The sequence below is a fragment of the Acinonyx jubatus genome, chromosome D1 (genome assembly GCF_027475565.1).
Source record: "Acinonyx jubatus isolate Ajub_Pintada_27869175 chromosome D1, VMU_Ajub_asm_v1.0, whole genome shotgun sequence".
Classification (NCBI taxonomy): Eukaryota; Metazoa; Chordata; class Mammalia; order Carnivora; family Felidae; genus Acinonyx; species Acinonyx jubatus.
In genome coordinates, this window is record NC_069390.1 from 49,287,034 (window position 1) to 49,308,456 (window position 21,423).

The 21,423-nt window shown below is 37.9% G+C and overlaps 1 protein-coding gene and 1 pseudogene across 10 annotated transcripts in view; one reads left to right on the top strand and one right to left on the bottom strand.

The window, feature by feature from the left end:
• STK33 (serine/threonine kinase 33) overlaps positions 1 to 21,423 on the top strand; it is a 166,795-nt gene that overhangs the window by 58,425 nt on the left and 86,947 nt on the right. The gene's annotated exons all lie outside the window — the stretch shown is intronic.
• LOC106986521 (60S ribosomal protein L32-like) lies at positions 8,487 to 8,893 on the bottom strand (annotated as a pseudogene).

The following is a 21,423-nucleotide window of genomic DNA, read 5'->3' on the forward strand; positions in this document are numbered from 1 at the left end:
GAATTCTTTGTTCTATCTCTGTGAAGAATGCTGGTGTTATTTTGATAGAGATTGCATTGAATATGTAGATTGCTTTGGGTAGTATCAACATTTTAGTATTTGTTCCTCCTATCCAGTAGCATGGAATCTTTTTGTATTTTTTGGTGTCTTCTTCAGTTTCTTTCAGAAGTTTTCTATACTTCTCAGTGTATAGATTTTTCACCTCTTTGGTTAGATTTATTCTTAGGTATTTTATGGTTTGGGGGCAATTGTAAATGGGATCGATTCCTTGATTTCTCTTTCTGTTGCTTCATTGTTGGTGTATGGGAATGCAACTGATTTCTGTGCGTTGATTTTATATCCTGCAACTTGGCTGAATTCATGAATCAGTTCTAGCAGTTTTTTGGTGGAATCTTTTGGGTTTTCCATATAGAGTATCATGTCATCAGCAAAGAGTGAAAGTTTGACCTCCTGGCTGATTTGGATGCCTTTTATTTCTTTGTGTTGTCTGATTGCAGAGGCTAAGACTTCCAATACTATGTTGAATAACAGTGGCAAGAGTGGACATCCCTGTCTTGTTCCTGACCTTAGGGGGAAAGCTCTTAGTTTTTCCCCATTGAGAATGGTATTAGCATTGGGTCTTTCATATATGGCTTCCATGATCTCAAGGTATGATCCTTCTATCCCTACTTTCTTGAGGGTTTTTATCAAGAAAGGATGCTGTATTTTGTCAAATGCTTTCTCTGCATCTATTTAGAGGATCATATGGCTCTTGTCCTTTCTTTTATTGATGTGATGAATCACAGTGATTGTTTTATGGATATTGAACCAGCCCTGCATCCAAGGTATAAATCCCACTTGGTTGTGGTGAATAATTTTTTTAATGTATTGTTGGATCCAGTTGGCTAATATCTTGTTGAGGATTTTTGCATCCATGTTCATCGGGGAAATTGGTTTATAGTTCTCCTTTTTAGTGTGGTCTGTGTCTGGTTTTGGAATCAAGGTAATGCTGGCTTCATAGAAAGAGTTTGGAAGTTTTCTTTCCATTTCTATTTTTTGGAACATCTTCAAGAGAATAGGTGTTAACTCTTCCTTAAATGTTTGGTAGAATTCCCCTGGAAAGCCATCTGACCCTGGACTCTTGTTTTTTGGGAGACTTTTGTTTACTAATTCGATTTCTTTACTGGTTATGGGTCTGTTCAAATTTTCTATTTCTTCCTGTTTCAGTTTTGGTAGTGTATAGGTTTCTAGGAATTTGTCCATTTCTTCCAGATTGCCCATTTTATTGGCATATAATTGTTCATAATATTCTATTATTGTTTTTATTTCTGCTGTGTTGGTTGTGATCTCTCCTCTTTCATTCTTGATTTTATTTACTTGGGTTATTTCCTTTTTGATCAAACTGACTAGTGGTTTATCAATTTTGTTAATTCTTCCAAAGAACCAGCTTCTGGTTTCATTGATGTGTTCTGTTTTTTTGTTTTGTTTTGTTTTTGTTTTTGTTTTTTTTTTTTTTTGGTTTCAATAGCATTAATTTTTGCTAATTTCCTGTCTTCTGCTGGTTTTGGGTTTCATTTGCTGTTCTTTTTCCAGTTCTTTAAGGCGTAAGGTTAGGTTGTGTATCTTAGATCTTTCTTCCTTCTTTAGGAAGGTCTGGATTGCTGTATACTTTCCTCTTATGACTGCCTTTCCTGCATCCCAGAGGTTTTGGGTTGTGGTGTTATCATTTTCATTGGCTTCCATGAACTTTTTAATTTCCTCTTTAACTTCTTGGTTAGCCCATTCATTCTTTAGTAGGATGTTCTTTAGTATCCAAGTCTTTGTTACCTTACCAAATTTTTTCTTGTTGATTTCGAGTTTCATAACGTTGTGGTCTGAAAATATGCATGGTATGGTCTCGATCTTTTTGTACTTATTGAGGGCTGATTTGTGTCCCAGTATGTGGCCTATTCTGGAGAACGTTCCATGTGCACTAGAGAAGAATGTATATTCCCCTGCTTTAGGATGAAATGTTCTGAATATATCTGTTAAGTCCATCTGGTCTGGTGTGTCATTCAAAGGTGTTGTTTCCTTGTTGATATTTTGATTAGATGATCTGTCCATTGCTGTGAGTGGGGTGTTGAAGCCCCCTACTATTATGGTATTACTATCAATGAGGTTCTTTATGTTTGTGATTAATTTATTTATATATTTGGTTGCTGTCCACATTTGGCCCATAAATGTTTATAATTGTTAGGTCTTCTTGGTGGATAGACCCTTTAATTATGATATAATGCCCTTATTCATCTCTTGATACAGTCTTTATTTTAAAGTCTAGATTGTCTGATATAAGTATGGCTACTTCAGCTTTCTTTTGTTGACCATTAGTATGATAGATGGTTTTCCATCCCCTTACTTTCAATCTGAAGGTGTCTTTAGGTCTAAAGTGGGTCTCTTGTAAACAGTATATAGATGCATCTTATTTTCTTATCCATTCTGTTACCCTATGTCTTTTGATTGGAGCATTTAGTCCATTGATTTAGAGTGAGTACTGAAAGATATGAATTTATTGCCATTATGTTGCTTGTAGAGTTGAAGCTTCTGGTGGTGTTCTCGGGTCCTTTCTAGTCTTTGTTGCTTTTGGTTTTTATTTATTTCTTTATTTTTTTCATCTTTTCTCCCCTCAGTGAGTTCCCCTTAAAATTTCTTGCAGGGCTGGTTTAGTGGTCACAAACTCCTTTAATTTTTGTTTGTCTGGAAAACTTTTTATCTCTCTTTCTATTTTGAATGACAGCCTTGCTGGATAAAGAACTCTTGGCTGCATACTTTTCTGATTCAGCACATTGAATATATCCTGCCTCTCTTTTCTGGCCTGCCAAGTTTCTGTGGGTAGGTCTGCTGCAAACCTGATCTGTCTTCCCTTGTAGGTTAAGGACTTTTCCCCCCTTGTTGCTTTCATGATTGTCTCCTTGCCTGAGTACTTTGTGAATTTGACTATGATATGCCTTGTTGATGGTCAGTTTTTGTTGAATCTAATGGGGGTCCTCTGTGCTTCCTGGATTTTGATGTCTGTGTCCTTTCCCAGGTTAGGAAAATTTTCCACTATGATTTGCTCACATAACCCTTCTACCCCTGTTTCTCTCTCTTCCTCTTCTGGGACCCCTATAATTCTGATGTTGTTCCTTTTTAAGGAGTCACTGATTTCTCTAATTCTTAAATCATGTTATTTTGCCTTAATTTCTCTTTTTTTGCTGCTTCATTATTCTCCATAAGTTTGTCCTCTATATCACTGATTCTCTGTTCTGCCTCGTCCATTCTTGTTGCCGTGGCATCCATTCGAGTTTGCAGCTCAGTTATAGCATTTTTTATTTCATCTGACTAGCTTTTACTTCTTTTATCTCCACAGAAAGGGATTCTAATCCATTTTCTACTCCAGCTAGTATTGTCGTGATTCTAAATTCTGGTTCAGACATCTTGCTTGTATCTGTGTTGGTTAAGTCCCTGGCTGTCATTTCTTCCTGCTCTTTCTTTTGGGGTGAATTCCTTCATTTTGCGATTTTGAAGGGAGAAAAGGAATTAATGAGGTAAAAAAAATTAAAATTGAACATTAAAATTAAACAAATATTAAATTTAAAAAATCAAAACAAACACACACACACACAAAATGAAATAAATTATGCTATTTCCTACATGTGTTTTGGTCTGGGTGTTGAAGGGGGCTTGATAGATTAAAGAAAAAAGGGGAAAGAGTAAAAAAAGGAAATTCTTTGAAAATTTGAAAAAATGAATACACTGAAGTAGACTAAAATGAAATGATGGAAGTAAAATAAAATTTGAAAAATGTACACAAAAGTAAAAAATATAGTAGAAAAAATAAAAATATTTTAATAAAAATTGAAAACAAAATGAACTTTTTCTGTATTCAAGAAAAAAAAAGAAATGAAAAAAGAAAAAAGAAGAAAAAAAGAAAGAAAACTGAATAGGTGGACCGGTGAACAGACTGAAATATGACCGAAATTACTTTGTTTTTCCCTAGAAGTCAAACTATGAAGCATTTTATAGTCCATAAACTAAGTAGATGGAGAGAATTCTTTTCCTGAAGAGCAAGGTTGGCCCAGTTGGGCGGGCCTTAGTGAAACGGCTCCGTTCTCCACTAGATGGTGCTGCTTAGCTTACTGGGGTGGATTGTTGTGGCGCTTGTAGGTGTGTATGTGCATGTGCAGGAGAAATGAAAATGGTGTCACCCAGCTACCTAGTCTCTAGTATCAGAACTCTGTTCTTCCCGATCAGCAATTGCACACCTGTCCTTTGTGTTCAGCTTCCATCCACTCCCTGCTTTTACACAATCCATGACCAAGCCCCAGGCAGTACCTCCCTCCTGAGTTTTATCTCAGATGCAGCTGTTTTTCCTGACCCCTTGCTTCTGAGGGACTGCAGCTTTGACCCATTCTGCCCCTCTGCAGGAGGGTCTCACCAAGCAATGGCCGGGTGCCGGCCGCACCCAGGAATGTTTGCGGGACTGTGCTGCTGCCCGCCCCAGAAAAAGTTTGCGACATAGTGTAGCAGCCGTGTTTCAGGGATTATGGAAAATCACAACACACATCTGGCACCAGGCTTCACCCTTAACGACCTTGTTCCAGCACCAGTGAATGTGGTTGTTCTCCAGGGTCCACTGGAGCCTTGCCTTTGGGCGACCCACACAGCCTCTACCAGGTGTCCTCCCAGCAGAAAATGTCTCTCCCCATGTGGCCTGAAGAACCCCAGACTCCACTCTGCTCCTGGAGATTCACCCTTCCCACCAGAGCATTGCCAGATATTGAGCTGCGGAGTTTCAGACTCTGTACTCCCCCTGTTTATAGTCTTAATGGAATTTAAACCCTCTCCTTTCTCCTTTCTCCCTTTTTAGTTCAGTCCCTGCAGCTGTTTCCACTTTTCCACTTTCTCTCCAGCTGCTTTTGGTGGGGGGTGCTTTTCCTGTATTCTCCCTCCCCTGTTTCTGTCCTCTCTCTGCATGCAAAAGCAACTCCCTGACCTCCGTGGCTTCTCTCTCCCCAAGTTCACCTCTCTGCGCCGGGTACCTGCTGAATTCTGTGGTTCAGGTTGTGCAGATTGTTGTGTTAATCCTCAGATCAGTTTTCTAGGTTTGCAGGATGGATTAGTGTTGGTCTGGCTGTATTTCATGGACACAAGACACACAAAAAACTTCCATGCTATTCCATCATCTTGGCTTCTCCTACAGTATTTTAAAATCTAGTTTATCTGATATAAGTATGGCCACTCCAGCTTTCTTTTGATGACCATTAACATAATAGATGGTTCTCAATCCCCTTACTTTCAATCTGTATAGATGTCTTATGGTCTAAAATGAGTCTTGTAGGCAGCATATAGATGGGTCTTCTTGGGGCACCTAGGTGACTCAGTTAGTTAAGCATCCAGTTTTGACTCAGGTCATGATCTTGCAGCTCATGAGTTCAAGCCCCATGTGGGGCTTGTGCTGACAGCTTAGAGCTTGGAGCCTGCTTGGGATTCTGTGTCTCCCTCTTTCTCTGGCCCTCTACAACTCATGCTCTGTTTCTGTCTCTCTCTCAAATATAAATAAAAACGTTAAAAAATATATGAGTCTTGTTTTCTTATCTATTCTCATACCCTGTATCTTTGATTGGACTATTTAGTCTATTTATATTTACAGTGAGTACAGAAAGATATGAATTTAGTGCCATTGTGTTGCCTGTAGAGTTGGTGTTTCTGGTGATGTTCTCTGGTCCTTTCTAGTCTTTGTTGCTTTTCTTTTGTTTTTTTTTTTCTTTTCTCCACTCAAAGCACCCCCACCCCCCCTTAACATTTCTCACAGGGCTGGTTTAGTGTCACGGACTCCTTTAGTTTTTTTGTTTTTTGTTTTTGTCTGGGAAACTCTTTATCTCTCCTTCTATTTTGAGTGACAGCCTTGCTGGATAAAGAATTCTTGGCTGCATATTTTCTTTTGATTCAGCACATTGAATATTTCCTACCACTCCTTTCTGACCTGCAAAGGTTCAGTGGATAGGTCTCCTATGAATCTGATCTGTCTTCTCTATTAGGGTGAGAATTTTTTTCCCCTTGCTGCTTTCATAATTCTTTCCTTGTCTGTATATGTTGTGAATTTGACTATGATCTGCCTTGTTGATGGTCGGTTTCTGTTCAATCTAATAGGAGTTCTCTGTGCTTCTTGGATTTTGATGTCTGTGTCCTTCCCCAGATTAGGAAAGTTTTCTGTTGTAATTTGCTCACATAAACTTTTTGCCTCTTTTTCTCTCTTCATATTCTGGTACTCCTATTCAGATGTTACTCCCTTTTAATAAGTCATTACATTCTCTAAGTCTTATATCCCTATCTTTTGCCTTTGTTTCCTCTTTTTTTCTGTCTCATTATTCTCCATAATTTTATCTTCTATATCACTGATTCACTGCTGTGCTTCATCCACCCTTGCTGTCATGGCAACCATTTGAGATTGCATCTCAGTTATAGCATTTTTAATTTCAGCCTGACTAGATTTTATTTATCTCCACAGAAGGGGATTCTAGGGATTCTCTTGTGCCTTCTATGCTTTTTTCAACCCCAGCTAGTATTCCTATTATCGTGGTTCTAAATTCTAGTTCAGACATCTTACTTCTATCTGTGTTAAGTCCCTGGCTGTCATTTCTTCCTGTTCTTTCTTTTGGGTGAATTCCTTCATCTTGTCATTTTGGAGGAAGAAAAAAATTAATAAAATGAAAAATAATTTTAAAAATTAAAAACAAAACAAAAAATCAAATAAAGGAAACTATATCCTAGGTGTGGTTTGGTCCTCTTGTTGAAAGAAGCTTGATAAAATGAGAAAAAAGGGAAAGGAAAGGGAAAAAAAGGAAAAAGGTAAGAAAAAAATTTAAAAATTAAAAAAATATATGTAACAAAGTAGAACAAAATAAAATGAAATAGAATAAAAAATTTAAGAAAATAAAGTAAAAAAAAAAAACAAAACAAAATTTTCTCTTTCTGTATCCAAGAAAGAGAAAGAAAAGAATGGGGGGAAAAAACCAACTTAAGTAAAAACAGCAGTGAAGAAAAGGAACTAATAAATGAACCAGCCAATAGAATGAAACCCAAATGAAGTTACATCCAGTTTCCCCTAGAACTGAAACTATGAAGCAACTCTATAGTCTGTACACTAAGCAGGTGGAGGGACTTATGCTGGTCTTCTGGGAGACGTGCTTGGAGGGTGCAGTTGGGCAGAACTTGGTGTAATAGCTCCATTCTCCACTAGGTGGCACTGTGTAGCTTACTGGGGTGGATCAGTGTGATGTGCATGCATGTGCATGCATACCTGCGTGTGCACAGGAGAGGTGAAAATGACTTTAGCCAGCCCCCTAGTCTCTGGTGAAGGAACTTCATGCTCTCACCAACCTGCGATCACCACCCCTCCTTTGTCTCAGGCCTCTGTCCACTCCCTGCCTATTTCCAAGCTGTTCACCTGCCAGGCAGCACCTCCCTCCAGAGTTTTATCTCAGATGGGGCTGTGTTTCAAAATCCCACACTTTAGAGACCCCTGTGGCTTGGGCCCCCACTGACTATCTGGGGGAGGGTCTTGCTGAGCATTGGCCAGGTGCCAACTGGCCCCAGGAAATGTTCGTGCAATCATGGAGTGTCAGAGGTTTAGACATTATGGCAAATCACAACACAGGTGGCACCAGGTTTTGTGGTGTTCTGGTTTGTCCCAACAGCAAACAAAGCTTTTTTTCTGGGGTCTGCTGGGATCTTTGCCTGTGGGGAGGCTGTTTGTCATCTACCAAATGCACTCCAAGCAGGGGAACCACTTCTCCCTGTGTGGCACATGGACCTCTCAGACCACACTGCCTGCTCCTAAGAATTCGCCCTTTTTCCTTACTGGAGCACTGCCAGGCACTGAGCTCTGAAACTTTAATCAAAGTCTTTAGATACTTGATAGTTCTTTCACTATCTGGATATGGCAAGACCAATGAGTTAAGCAGTAATTTAGCTATTCAGTGCAGATGAAACATGTATATGTGATATAATACTCCTTTTTCCTTTACCTCTCCAAAGCATTTAGAGCAGATTTTGTCCATGTTTTGATGATGGTTACCAATGCCATACAGTATTGGGGAAATTATAAGACAGACATAAGGCAAAATTGGGGGCTGGGGAGCACTTGGGCACCTTGGAAATCTGAGCAGAGGCAGAGGCAGGCACGTTGGACAATAAGCAGATTTAGTGACGGGACACTGGAAGATTCCCTGGGGTTGGTTGCTCATTCCAGAGGAGGAGAGCCAACAAGGGCAAGAGAAACAATAGTATCTAAGCAACAAACCAGATAACTTTCAAGTTTATGTCTAAGTGTTGCTGTTAGTTGGTGTATCAAATATTTTAGTAGTTTGTCTTCCACTCAGACTGGGTAAATAGGAGTAAGAAGGAAACCAATTATGACCAATTCTTTTCTTTTTTTGTGTTTACTTTTATGGTTTTATTAATACAAATATCATGTGCACATAAGCCGTCTATTCATTTCCTTCATTGTGAAGCCTGGCATTAGGATTGGTGACTCTGATGGCCAGCTGGGTTGCTCTTTCCCACAACAGCTTTGCAATTCTTGGAGGAGACATTGTGAGTAACCTCTGCACAGTAAGATTAGTTGCACATCAGCAGCACTTCAGGCTCCTTGATGTTGTGGACTAGGAACTTCTGGAAGCCACTGGGGAGCATGTGCTTTGTTTTCTTATTGCTCCCATAACCAATGTTGGGCATCAAAATCTGGCCCTTGAATCTTTGGTACACCCTATTGTCTATACCTCTGGGTTTCTACCAGTTGCACTTAATTTTGACATATCATTCTGATTGGTTTTGGATGAACTTCTTGGTCCTCTTTTAACAATTTTGGGCTTCACAGAGGTCTGAGGGCAGTCATGATGCTGAATAGGAGATGGCTATCACCTCTGCAGGAAGTTCTAAGGAAAAGAACTATGACCAGTTCTTAGTTCCTATAGTTTGAATTTTCATTTATGTCTATAGTTGTATGTAGTGGTACCTGGATACCTAGTCAAAATTATTAACTTTTTCCTGTGTTCCCATGGTATCAACCTCTATTGAGCACTTAATTGTTCTTCCTTGTGTTAAAGTTACTTGATCACATATCTAGATTGGCATTTTTCAGTACCAACTTGGTCAAATTTGGGAACATGACCATTACTGGGTAGTGAAATCAATTTAGTGGAGTGGTGGTAGGGTGTTGTGACAAGAATATTTTTTAAATGGGAATAGAATAGATAAGAATAGCAAATACAGTATATTAGAAATACTAAGAATATTTTTATGAAATACATATTTCAGTATATATACATATATACACAAATATTTATATATATGCCCATATATATGTACAAATACATTTATATATAGTAAATATAAATAAATATATATAATAAATGTATAAATGTATTTGTAATTGTGGATAAGGTAAAGCCCATTTGAGAAATACTTGACTACACTGAAAAATTCTTATAAAAAGAGTGTGATTGATCTTTGCATTCTTCAGTTAATTTTATATTATAAGTACTCTCTAAATGCTCCTGGAATGATTATGGTATTTGTCTCAGTAGTCACTCTGTTAACAAAAAAAGACTTGTTTACCCAATCAGTTTCTGATTTGGCTTATGTGGATGTAGAGATTTTTTATCAGCGGTGCCTTTAAGTCTATCTACCACCCATTATTTAGTCTTCTTTAGTTAGATGGATTTGACAAGGGTATACACTATCTTTCCTCCTTTACCTTTACCTTTACCACAAGTTTCATCAAAGAATCTTTGCTGGGGCATAATGTGAGGAGTGTGGTCATGATTTAGATTCATTTCCCCTTCCATTATCCCACAACACATACTGAGTGCTTACAGTTTATTACTAATACTGGCCTCAGGCTAGTCACTTCATTTTTGAAGGATAGTTTTTACTGGATTTAGAAACATTGGTTGACAGGTTTTTTTTTTCTTTTAGAACTTTGAATGTGTCATCTCTCTTCCTTCTGATTTCATGATTTCTGATGAGAATTCAGCTGTTAATTGTACTGAACATTCCTTGAATGTAATAAATCACTCCTCTGTTACTGCTTTTAGATTCTCCTTGTCTTTTTCTTTTGATAGTTTGATTAATATGTGTTCAGGTGTGGATCTTTTTGAAGTTATCCTTCTTAGAAATTTTTGAGCTTGTTGGATATGGTGATTAATGTTTTTTATTGAATTTGAATCAAATTATCAAATTTGGAAGTTCTGGGCCATTATTTCTTCAAATATTCTTTTTGCCCCTTTTTATTTCTCCTCTTTTTCTGAGACTCCCATTATTCATATATTGGTACTTTTGATGGTGTCTTCACAGATATAAAGGCTATGTTAATTTTTCTTCATTCTTTTTGTTTATTTTGTTCCGCAAACTAGATAATCTCTGTTATCTTCATTTCACTGTTTCTTTCTTCTGTCTGCTCATATCTGCTATTGAGCATCTATAATGAAATATTCATTTTAATTATTATACTTTTCAACTTCAGAATTGTATTTAAACAAATAGTTTATGTATATTTATAGATAATTTCTGTTTGGTGTGATATCCTCAAACTTTAGTTCCTTAGGCATGGTTTCCTTCATTTCTTAGAACATATTTAAAATTGCTTATATAAAATCTTTGTCCAACATTCTGACCTCAAGGTCAGCCAGAGATGAATGCTTAGGAGCTTCTCAAATCTTTCCTGTGGATGGATGGTGCAGCCCTATGTGTATGTGTGGCCTCCTAGGTGCCCAAGAATATGTTGTAGCTTTTCAAGGCACCTATGGACATCGTAATTTTCAGCTTTGTCTCTTAAGCTTTTTGGTTAGATTTTTGGCTACTCTTGCGCTAAGTATTAACCACTGCTTCAGGCAGCTATGAAGTTATAAACTTGATTGTAATTGTTTTCAGAAAATGCCGCCTGGAAGAAGATGCTGTACAAGTTGAGCCCTGATTCAGGTCAAGTACAGACTAACTTCTAAGTGGGTCTCCCAGAGAACTATCACAAAGGTCAAGAAATGAGTATTCTTTGGGGATGAGAATTGAAAAGAACTCTAGCCACATCCTATCCACTCCCTTCCACTGCTCTCCCCAGCAACTACTAGGCTATTTTTTTTTTTTTTTGATGGCTATTGCAAAAATAGTGTGGGAGATGGGACTAAGGGAAGTGAAAATGTGACAAAGCTTCCTGTTCTTGCTGATAGACAACTATTTAAAAAAAAAAAGTGCTTCCTGGGCACCTGGGTGGCTCAGTCAGTTAAGCATCTGATTCTTGATTCTGGCTCAGGTCATGCTCTCACAGTTAATTAAATCAAGCCCTATGTCAGGCTCACACTGGGTATGGAGCCTGCTTCAGATTCTGTGTCTCCTTCTTCTATACCTCCCCTGCTCTCTCTGTCTCTCAAAAAAAAAATCCTTCCTGTGTCACTGCAAGCCTTTGGTTAATTTCCATCTCTCTGAAAAGGTTTATTCTAATAATTTTTGTCAGCTTTTTCATTGCCTTTATGCAAGAACAATTTTGGAAGTCCCTAATCTGTCATTTTTTGCCAACAATACCCCATAGCTTACTTTTTAAATATAATTTTTCAGTCCTCATCTCTCTTGAAATTTTGAGCCATTTGGCTTTTGACAAACCTTTCCATCATTAAATATCCTCCTTCCTGCCTCTATGGACAATCCTTTCCATTGATCAGTGGACTCTTTTCCTCAGATTATCCTTTAGGAGTTGATATTCCTGAAAGTCCTGTCATTGGCTCTCTCTTTTAAAAATTTTAATTCCAGGGGCGCCTGGGTGGCGCAGTCGGTTAAGCGTCCGACTTCAGCCAGGTCACGATCTCGCGGTCCGTGAGTTCGAGCCCCGCGTGGGGCTCTGGGCTGATGGCTCAGAGCCTGGAGCCTGTTTCCGATTCTGTGTCTCCCTCTCTCTCTCTCTCTGCCCCTCCCTGCTCTGTCTCTCTCTGTCCCAAAAATAAATAAAAAACGTTGAAAAAAAATTAAAAAAATTTTTTAATTCCAGCATAATTAACATACGGTGTTATATTAGCTTCAGGTGTACAACATAGTGATTCAGCAGCTCCGTATTACTCAGTGCTCATCAAGATAAGCGTACTCTTAATCCTCTTCATTTATTTCACCTCCCACCTACATCCCCTCTGTTTGTTCTCTTTAGTTAGGAGTCTGTCTTCTTTCCCCTCTATTTGTATGTTTTGTTTCTTAAATTCCACATATGAGTGAAATCATATGGTATTTGTTTTTCTCTGACTGGCTTATTTTGCTTAGCATCATACTCTTTAGATCTGTCTATGTTGTTGCAGATGGTAAGATTTCATACTTTTTAATGGCTAAGTAATATTACATCATATGTATATATATATACATATATATATACACATATATATACCATATCTTTTCTTTTAAGTTTTTATTTAAATTTTAGTTAGTTAACATAGTGTAATACTCATTTTGGGTATACAGCATAGTGATTCAACACTTCCACACATCCTTTGATGCTCAGCACAAATGCACTGCTTAATTCACATCACCTATTTAACCCATCCCACACCCACATCCCTTCTGGTAACCCATCAGTTTGTTCTCCATAGTTAAGAGTCTGTTTCTTGGTTTGCCTCTGTCTCTTTTTTCCCCCTTTGCTCATTTATTTTGTTTCTTAGATTTTATTTATTTATTCATTTATTTATTTATTTATTTTATTATTTTTTAAAAAATTTATTTGTAAGTAATCTCTGCACCCAACATGGGGCTTGAATTCACAACCCCAAGATCAACAGTTGCGTGCTCTACTGACTGAGCCAGCCAACCACCCTTGTTTTGTTTCTTAAGCCACATATGAGTGAAATCATATGGTATTTGTCTTTCTCTGATTTATTTTGCATAGCATAATGCTTTCTAGCTCCTTCCATGTTGTTGCAAATGGAAAGATTTTATTCTTTTTTGTCACTGAGTTATATTCATATATATTTGAATATATAAGCTTTTTAAACTTTTGTCCAGTTTCTATAAGCCTTTTTAACTTAAAATTTTTTTAATGTTTATTTTGTTTTTGAGAGAAAAAGAGAGAGCGAGAGAGGGTGCTAGTGGGGGAGGGAAGAGAGAGGAAATACAGAGTCTGAAGCAGGCTCCAGGCTCCAAGCTGTCAGCACAGAGCCCGATGTGGGGCTCGAACCCGCGAACCGTGAAATCATGACCTGAGCCAAAGTCAGATGCTTAACTGACTAAACCACCTGGGCACCCCAATAAGCCTTTTATAAAAATGTTTGTTTATTTTTGAGAGAGAGGGAAAGAGCAAGAGAGAGAGAGGCAGAGAGAGAGAGAGAGAAGAAGTGGGGGGAGGGGCAGAGAGAGAGAGGAGGACAGAGGATCCAAAGCAGGCTCTGTGCTGACAGCAGAGTACCTGATGTGGCTCAAACTCACAATCCATGAGATCATGACCTGAGCTGAAGTCAGGCATTTAACCAATGGAGCCACCCAGGTGCCCGTACTGCGTCTTCTTTTTCTAGTAGTGTATTGGATCATAGGGTAGTTCTATTTTTGACTTTTTAAGGAATCTCCATACTGTTTTCCAGAGTGGCTACACTAGTTTGCATTCCCACCAGCAGTGTAAGAGGGTCCCCTTTTCTCCATATCCTTGCCAACCCCTGTTGTTTCTTGTGTTGCTGATTTTAGCCATTCTGATTGGTGTGAGGTGATAGCTCATTGTAGTTTTGATTTGTATTTTCCTGATGATAAGTAATGTTGAGCATCTTTTCATGTGTCTGTTGGCCATCTGGATGTTTTTGGGAAAATGTCTATTCATGTCTTCTTCCATTTTTAATTGGATTATTTGGTATTTGGGTGTTGAGTATTATAAGTTCTTTATATATTTTGCATACTAACCCTTTATTGGATATGTCATTTGTAATATCAGTAGGTTGCCTTTAATTTTGTTGATTGTTTCCTTTGCTGTGCAGAAGCTTTTTGATGTAGTCCCAATAGTTTATTTTTGCCTTTGTTTTCCTTACCTTAGGAGATGTATCTAGAAAGGTGTTGTTATGGCCAGTGTCAGAGAAATTACTGTCTCTGTTCTCTTCTAGGATTTTTATGGCTTCAAGTCTCACATTTAGGTCCTCAATCTATCTTGATTGTATTTTTGTGTATGGTGTAAAAAACTGGTCCATTTTCATTCTTTTGCATGTAGCTGTCCAGTTTTCCCAACACCATTAGTTGAAGATGCTGCCTTTTTCTCATTGCATATTCTTGCCTACTTTGTGGAAGATTAATTTACCATATAATTGTGGGTTTATTTTTGGGCTTTCTATTCTGTTCCATTGATCTATGTGTCTATTTTGTGCCAGCACCATATTGTTTTTATTACTATAGCTTTGCAATATAACTTGAAGTCTGGAATTATGATACCGCCAGTTTCGTTTTTCTCAATTTCTCTTTCTTCTGCTTCATTATTGATATACAGAAATGTGGGGCACCAGGGTGACTCAGTTGAGCGTCTGATTTTTGCTCAGGTCATGATCTCATGGTTCATGAGTTTGTGCCCCACATCAGGCTTGCTACTGTCAGTGGGGAGCCTGCCTCAGATCCTCTGTCCCCCTCTCTCTCTAACCCTCCCCCGCTGGTACTCTCTCTCTCAAAAATAAATAAACATCAGAAATTCAATGGATTTCTGTACATGGATTTTGTATTCTTTGATCTTACTGATTTCATTTATCAGTTGTAGTAGTTTTTTGGTCAACTCTTTAGGGTTTTCTATATATAGTATCATGTCATCTGCAAATAGTGAAAGTTTTATTGCTTCCTTACCAGTTTGGATGCCTTTTATTTCTTTTTGTTGTCTGATTGCAGTGGCTAGAACTTCCAGTACTCTGTTGAATGGAAGTGGTGAGAATGGATATTCTTGTCTTGTTCCTGATCTTAGGGGGAAAACTCTCATTGAGTATGATGTTAGCTGTGGGTTTTTCATGTAAGGCCTTTATTATATTGAGGTATGACCCTGCAAACCTACTTTGTTGAGGGTTTTTATCGTGAATGGATGTTGTACTTTGTCGGATGCTTTTTGTGCATCTGTTGAAATGATCATATGGTTTTTTATCCTTTCTCTTATAGCTGTGATATATTACGTTGACTGATTTGTAAATATTGAACCACGCTTGCATCCTGGGAATAAATCCCACTTGATCATGGTGATTGATTTTTTTAATGTATTATTGGATTCAGTTTGCTAATACTTTATTGAGGATTTTTGCATCTATGTTCATCAGAGATATTGTCCTATAGTTTTAGTGGTGTCTTTATCTGCTTTTGTTATCAAGGTAATGCTGGCATTATAGAATGCATTTTCACATTTTCCTTCCTGTTCTATTTTTCAGAAAAGTTGGAGAAGCCTAGGTATTAACTCTTCTTCAAATATTTGATAGAATAACCTGTGAAAACTGTCAGGTCCTGGACTTTTGTTTGTTGGAAGTTTTTAAATTACTGATTTAATTTCATTGCTGGTGATCAGTCTGTTCAAATTTTCTATTTCTTTCAGCTTAAGTTTTGATACGTTATGTATCGCTAGGAATTTACCCATTTCTTTTAAGTTGTCTTATATGTTGGCATATAATTTTAAAAAAATTTTTTTAATTTTTTTTTAAATTTATTTTTGAGACAGAAAGAGACAGAACATGAGCAGGGGAGAGGCAGAGAGAAAAGGAGACACAGAATCTGAAGCAGGCTCCAGGTTCTGAGCTTTCAGCACAGAGCCTGACGTGGGGCTCAAACTCATGAACCGTGAGATCACGACCTGAGCCAAAGTCGGTTGCTTGACCGACTGAGCCACCCAGCTGCCCCTGTCATATAATTTTTTATAATACGCCCTTACAGTCGTTTGTGTTTCTGTGATGTTGGTTGTTATTTCTCCTCTTTCATATCTGATTTTATTTGAGTTCTCTCTCTCTCTCTCTCTCTCTCTAAGTTTATTTATTTATTTTGAGAGGGAGAGCAAGAGAGAGTGGGGGAGGGGCAGAGAGCCAGGGAGAGGGAATCCCAAGCAGGCTTCGTGCTGTCATCCCAGTCTGATGTAGGGCTCAAACTCACAAACTGTGAGATCATGACCTGAGCCAAAATCAAGTCAGATGCTTAACTGACAGAGCCACCCAGGTGCCACTCCCCACCTTTTTTTTTTAAGTGTATTTATCTCTCTTTTTAAGGGATCTGGCTAGAGGTTGTTGATCTTTTGAAAGAACCAGCTCCTGGTTTCATTGTTCTGTTTATTGTTTTTTAGTTTCTGTATCATTTATTTCTGCTCTAAAATTTATTATTTTCTTCCTTATGCTGGTTTTGGGTTTTGTTTGTTTTTTTCTAGCTCCTTTAGGTGTAAGTTTAGGTTGTTTATGTGAGATTTTTCTTTCTTCTTGAGGTATGCCTGTATTGTTGTAAACCTCCCTCTTAGAACTGATTTTGTTGCATCCCCAAATTTTGAACCATTGTGTTTTCATTTTCATTTGTCTCCATGTAATTTTTAATTTCTTTGTTTTCTTGGTTGACCCATTGATTATTTAGTAGCATGTTATTTAAACTCCATGTATTTGTGCTCTTTCCAGATTTTTTCTCGTGGTTGATTTCTAGTTTCATAGTGTTATGGTCAGAAAAGATACATGGTATGACTTAGGTCTTTCTGAATTTGTTGAGACTTGTTTTGTGGCATAATAGGTGATCTATTCTGAAGAATTTTCCATGTGTACTTGAAAATAATGTGTATTCTGCTGATTTAGGATGGAATGTTCTGAATATGTTTGTTAAATTCATTAAAAACCACTGTTTCTTTGTTGATCTTCTGTTTGGAAGATCTGTTCATTGATGTAAGTGGGATGTCAAAGTCCCCTACTATTATTATATTACTATTGATTAGTTCCTTTATATTTGTTATTAACTATTTTATGTATTTGGGTGCGCCTTCTTTGTTCCTTGTTACAGTCTTTGTTTTAAAGTCTGTTTTGTTCGATATAAGTATTTCTACCCTGGCTTTCTTTTGACAGCTATTTGCATGAAAATGTTTCTCCATCCCCTCACTTTCAATCTATAGGTGTCTTTAGGTCTGAAATGAGTCTCTTTTAGATAGCAATATATAGGTCTTGTCTTTTAATCCATTTTGTCGCCTTACGTTTTTTGATTGGAACATTTAGACCATTTACATTTAAAGTAATTATTGATAGATATGTATTTCTAGCCATTTTGTTACTTGTTTTGTGGTTGTTTTTGTAGTTCTCTTATCTTGTTCTCTTCTCTCACAGTTTGCAGGCTTTCTTTAATGATATACTTGGATTTCTTTCTCTATTTTTTACATACCTATTATTGTTTTTTGATTTGTGGTTACCATTGGTTTGTAATATAACACCTTCTGCATATAGGAGTCTATATTAAGTTGATGGTTGCTTAAGTTTGAATGCCTTCTTACTTCTCTCCCCCCATGTTTTAGGTACGTGGTGTCATACTTCACATCCTTTTATTTTGTGAGTTCCTTGATTGATTTCTACAGATATACTTATTTTTACTGCTTTTGTGCTTCCTGCTTTTCTTATTCTTATTTATGGTCTTTCCTTCCCACTCAGAGAATCCCCTTTAATATTTCTTGTAGTTCTTTTAGTTTTTGTTTGTCTGGGAAACTCTATATCTCCTTCTGTTCTGAAGGATAGCCTTGCTGGATAGAGTATCTTGCCTGCAGATTTTTTCCTTTCAGCACTTTGAATATATCATGCCACTCCCTTCTGGCTTGCAACATTTCTGCTGAAAAAAATCTGATAGCCTTATGGGGTTTCCCTTGTATATAACTGTCTTTTCTCTTGATGCTTTAAAAATTTTTTCTTTATCAGTACTTTTTTCCATTTTAATCGCTATGTGTCTTGGTGTGGACCTCCTTGAGTTGATTTGGGCAAGGGGCTTATCTTTGTGCTTTCTGGTTCTAGATATCTGTTTCTTTCCCCAGATGAGGGAAGTTTTCATCTATTATGTCTTCACATGAATTTTCTGCCCCCTTTTGTCTCTCCTCTTCTGGGATCCCTATAATACAAATGTTATTAGGCTTGATCGAATCACTGAGTTTCCTAAGTCTATTCTCATTTTGCGTGATTTTTTTCCTCCTATCTGCTCAGCTTGATTACTTTCTATTACTCTGTCCTTCAGGTCACTGATTCATTCTTCTGCTTTCTCTAACTTGCTGTTTATTCCATCTAATGTATTTTTTATTTCATTTGTTGTGTTCTTCATTTCTGAATACTTCATTTTTATCTCTTTGTTAAGGGTCTCACTGATGTCCTCCACTCTTTTCTCAAGTTCAGTGAGTGTCTTTATGATCATCACTTAAAATTCTCTATCAGGCATATTACTTACATCTGTTTTGCTTAGGTCTTTTACTGTGGCTATGTCCTGTTCTTTCATTTGGGACATATTCCTCTGTCTCCTCATTTTGTCTTACTCTGTGTCTGTTTCTCCATGTTAGGAAAGTCAGCTATGTTTTCTGTTCTTGAAAGCAGTGGCTATATGAAGAAGAGGTCCTATAGTGCCCTTCAGTGCAGTGTCCCCTGTCCACCAGAATCTGGTACTTAAGGAATATTTTCTATGTGTGTTTTGTGCACCCTGCTGTTGTGTCCTGGCCACTTTCCTTCAGTCCAGTCATCTGTACTGGCTCTGTTTGCCTGTTTTGGGCAGTATTTGGTCCTCAGCTGAGGTGGGGTGTGCAGTTTTAACAAGGTTTGCCTTGATCTTCTATGGGACCACTGTCTTCACTGGGACTGAGGTCCCCTAAGTGCACAAGTCAGGAGATGTGGTGTTGGCAAGTTTTGTGGTAGTATTATCAGGGAGGGTGTGCACAGAACCTGGACTGAAGCAAGAGTGACTGGAAAGGGTGGATCTTGGTATAAGCAAATTAGGTCATGAATGTCATGCTGCACTGGTTCCTGCAAATGATCACGTGTTTGTACTCGTAGGTGGGGGGGGGGGGAGATGGCACCTTCTGCTTTGTTCCTAGAGGGGTCTCCCTGTGAACCTGCCCTTCCAAGACTTGCTCTGAGATGAGTAAATAACTTTCCCTCATGAATGCCTCAGGCAGTTTTCAAACTGCAGCTTCAATGTTATGTCTCCATAGGCTATTTGTTGTGCTGTCTCTTTAAGGATGGAGACTCAGCTTCCTATCACCCTTTGAGCTCTCTCAGAACCAAACCTGCTGATTTATTTTTAAAATTCCAGGCCATAAGTCCTGTTGGTTGTACAAATTCCTAAAATTTGGGCCCTGTTGCTTTCAAAGCCAAATGGTATGAGGATTCAAGGATTCCTCTTCCTTGTCTGGGCTCCAGTTTGGGACAGTTTGTTTCTCTCCTTTCTTCACACCCATGGCTCCCTGCCTCCTGTAGGCAGCCATAGTCTTGTGTTAGCTCCCCACCATGTCTCCACCCTTCTTAACCTCTGTGATATGGCCTTTTCTGTACCTTTAGTTGTTGAGTTTGTTCTGACAGTCTTTGGGCCATTTTCTGGGTTATTTACACTGAGGTGTGTGTTATCTAGTTGTATCTGGGGAACAAGATGAGCTTAGAGTCCTCTTTTTCTGCCATTCTGCCATCTTCCCAGTGTTTTCTGTCCTCAGGTCTCTTATGTTTTCATTCCATACATCCTTCTTGGGTGATTTCACCTACACCAATGATTTCAGTTGCCTCTGCTATGATGTAAGTCTTAAATCCAACTTTCTAACCTAGATTTCTCTTTATCTCTGGACTTACATATCCACAACCCTCTTAGGCATCTCCCTTTTAGTGCCCTAAAGGCAAAACTAACTTAGTGTATCCCAAACTGAACTGATTATCTTACTTCAAACCTATTCTTCCTCCTCCCCTTACTCTCTCAGTAATTTGGCCGTCATCCACCTCAGTACTCAAGGTATTCTTGACTTTTCTCTTTCTCTCACCATGGTCATAGCCAATCATTTACCAAGTTTTATTACTCTATTTCCTATATATTTCCAGAATCTGACTATTTTCCCTATCCCTGATGCTGCTTTTCTGATTAAGGCCACATTTATGTCTTTGCTTGGACTATTCTAATACTCTCTTGTCTTTCCATTTCCAGTCTTGTCTCACTTTTTATACATTTTCTGTACTGAAAGAAGAATATGTGCTTCTACAAAGCACATTTCCTTTTGTCATTCTTTCACCCTGTAAACAATAGGTAGGAATATAGATACCATCCCTGCATCTAGGGAACTTGGGTATAGTGAGGGATACAGACAAATAAGTGCCAAGTACAATTCAGATCATGATTCGTCAAGTATAGTGCACTAAAGAGGTTGGCAGACACTCAACTGAATTTGATTCAAGATATCAAGAAAATTGGAGAAGAGATGATGTATAAGCTGAGATGGGCAGTAAGAGTAGGAATTATAATGATGAAGGGAAGAATGAAAAAGAGTGTTCCAGGCTGAGAGTGCATGAAGGAAGTTGTAAAGAAGGCATGGGATTGTAGGAAATGAAAGAAGTTCTGTAGGTTGGAAAACTTCATGTTGAGGAAGTAGTATGAGGTAAGACTGAAGAGATAAACCAGGGCCACATCCCATAGTCTCCTGTATGTCCTGTTAAGGACTCTGTGCTATTGGGGACCAGTGAAGTGATTTTTATTGGGAAGAAACATGATGTGGATTTGCATATTAGAAAGAACACCCTGACTATAATGAGGGGAATGTTTTCATTGAGAGGGCTGACTTGTTATCAGTGTAACTGGTTAGGAAGCTCTTGCATTAATCCAAGTAAGAGATGATATTGATGCGAACATTTGGAATGGAGAAAATCAGATGGATTTGAGAATTGTTTTGGAAGTAAAATGGACTTGTCATTGTTGGACATGGATATTGAGGGAGAAGAAAGAACTAAGGAAAATTCTGTATTATTCAGTTAATTAAGGTATCTATTTCAATAGTTATCTATTTAGAATGTAAAACTGTTTTGTATTTATGTAAGTATGTATGCACATTAGTGACAAGAAAGTGTATGGTGTTTGTAGATTTTTTTCAAATGATCTACATCTGATGTAGGTCTAAAGATCTAAACTCCCCTGAATTGACTTTACTATATACTTGGTAAAAGCTAGCAAATGTAGGCCTTATGCCTGGGTCAATTTATTTCTTTCTGTGAGCCTAGCTTCTCATTTCCTATTGGGATTCATGATTAAAATCATCTCATCTCTTCTAGTCAACATTTTTTTCTATCCTAAGCATAAAACTATAATGGTCGATTCCATCAGCTATATGGAATGTTTCTGCTGTGGAATTTGCACTAAAAAGCAATTAAAAACTTTTGTTTGTAGTGTAGGAGAAGATCTCACTAGGGTAAAAGGTTTTGCTGATTTTAGGTTCAGTTTTATTTAGTCACTCTT